Raw genomic sequence first — 2,768 nt, forward strand, 5'->3', positions numbered from 1 at the left:
TCTCTGAAATCACAAAAGAGTTCCCCTACCGGGTCTGTATACTTTGTGACTTTGTTCCCGGTTACCGGGTCTGTATACACTCCCTTACAGGAATGTTCCTCACTTCACCCAGGTGGGAATGGGTACCCGGCTATAGACAGCGAGAGATCTTGTCAGTTTGTAAGTGTTTGAGCGCTTAATCGGCTGCTTGCACTATATGCTTCCCGGGAAGCTGAGAATGTTTCGGGGTGTTCTATGGTCTGCTGGGGTAATAATATAGTGTAAAGCGCATAGAGCCTGCTGATGAGCGGGGATATGCGCTATACAAAATTTGTTAATGCTATCTATTATTATTTATTAGAATTTAACACCCCCCTCCCCCCGGGGGGCAGTGCCACTGACTGAAGTGTCTTTAGACCATTCCCCCGGGGCAGTGCCACTGACTGAAGTGTCTTTAGGCCATTCCCAAAGAGAGAACATTTCTCGTCATGCACAGTAGAATTGTAAATGGGAGGATTCATCATGTCCATCCCCCCCCCCTCTCTCTCTCACTCTCTCTCTCCCTCTCACACTTCTAACCCATCCCCTCACTCCCGTTATCTTCATCTCTCAATCTCTCTCTCCCCACCTCCCCTCTCCTCCCGTCTCCCGTCGTAACTGTGCCTGATCTACAACAGGGAACTGCTGCTTTTTCTTTCCTAATCCTTACTATTATCATTTTCCTCTACTTCTTTTGTATGTTTGTCACGCTCTTGTGACCTGGTATTTCCGGGGTGCCTTGATAGTTGAAGCAGACCTTGTGCTGTTGAAGCTAGAGAGGTGAGCAGAGTAAGTCTGATTCCCTGTAAAGACTTCTCTGTTGACATCCACCCCTTGGCGCTCATATGACCTTCTGCAGTTGCGAGCGCCGTAAAACCCTCTACTAAAGCTAAAAAACCCAGAATTTAACACCCAGTCGCCTACAGTGGTTATACATGTATAAGATATATAAATTATGCAAAGTCCAAAAGTCTACTTGAAATGATTGAGTATCATAACATGTTTCTGAGTGGGTGGGGTCTTTTTCAGTATAATATGGGTACAAAATATTATGTTCTCTGAACGTTCACCAGTTTGCTATCAATTAAACACTAGCTGAATTTCATGTCCAAGTAAAACAAAAGACAAAAACAAACCAAAACAAACCATAAAACAACAGTTTAGTTAAGTTTAGTTTTAGTAAAGGTTTTACGGCACTCGCAACTGCATAAGGTCATATGAGTGCCAGAAGATTAGAGGTGTTACAAGAGAGTAACAAACATAAAAAAGAAGAAGGGGAGATAAAGACGATAGATGTTTGATAGGAAAGAAGAAGCAAACCACACCAAAGCACCCGCCAACCACCCACTTATAAAACAACAACAACAACAACTACTACTTCTACAACAAAACCAACTACAAAAACAGGCACTGAAACCTTTCAATGTCTTTTAAAACCCTTCCAGCCCCAGCCAATGGGGCAGTATTTCAGAAAAAGAGGCATACATACTAAAAAGTGATGCAGCCTCTTTGTAATGAGGTTCAGATAATAACATGAACATGTAACAATGTTTAAAGGTAAATTAACTAATACTGTGAAAATTAAAGTTTAATTAGGTTTGCTAATTTCCAGAAATGCGCAAATATTCGGTGCCCCCCCCCCCCTGAAAATATACGCGCATGGGGCTGGAAGGGTTAAGACACCAGTTGGGTGGTTAGTGTGTTGATGTGGACGTCAAAGTAAAATGTTTACACAGTCAACTACTAAGGCAGAGATAAAGCCATATATTGGTGCATACTAATCTATTGAGTACACAGAAAGATAGATTTGGTCTCTATGGACTCTCCAAAACTACCAGCATAGTGCAAAACAATAAGTCAGAGTTTTTATTACAATTTTATTTGCAAAAAAACATATTATTATTAACAAATGTTATTGAACAAAAAACTTTTTCACAACCTTTTGCAATGAATGAAAAGGATGCTCCATACCAGACACACGATGCGTTCTAAACACATGCTTTCATTAGAATCTCATGCACATAAAATAATAATAATAAATAGCATTTGTATAGCGCAAATCCCTGCTCAACAGCAAGCTGTATGAGCTTTACAATCTATTCTATTACCCCAGCAGACCTGACGAGAGCATTCTGAAACAACCCCAACTTCCAGGGAAGGATACAGTGCAAGCGGCCATTTATAGGCGCTAAAAGCCTAAAACACTAACATACTAACAAGATCTTTCGACGAAATTTCCTGAAACAGCAAAAGACTTGTCTTAGTGAATTTAGTCTTATGCTCTTCAACGCAAGGCTTAATCATCAAAAACTGACTACTTCCGTAAAAAACTGACTACTGCCGTAAAACCTCATAAAAAAACATCATACGTTTATTACGTTTATTCATTAAATACTCTCTCTCTCTCTCTCTCTCTCTCTCTCTTTCTCTCTTTCTTTCAACAATTCGGATGATATTAGGATAACACTATTGTACTACAGTTTCTCCGTGTACGTGCTAGACTGGGGGTTTATAGTTTCTCCGTGTACATGCTAGACTGGGGTTTTATAGTTTCTCCGTGTACATGCTAGACTGGGGTTTTATAGTTTCTCCGTGTACATGCTAGACTGGGGTTTTATAGTTTCTCCGTGTACGTGCTAGACTGGGTTTTTTTGGTGTTTTTATAGTAGAGGGTTTTACGGCGCTCGCAACTGCATAAGGTCATTTGAGCGTCAAGGGGTGGGTGTCAACAGAGAAGTCTTTACAGGGAA

Source organism: Aplysia californica, unplaced genomic scaffold (assembly GCF_000002075.1).
Source record: "Aplysia californica isolate F4 #8 unplaced genomic scaffold, AplCal3.0 scaffold00630, whole genome shotgun sequence".
Classification (NCBI taxonomy): Eukaryota; Metazoa; Mollusca; class Gastropoda; order Aplysiida; family Aplysiidae; genus Aplysia; species Aplysia californica.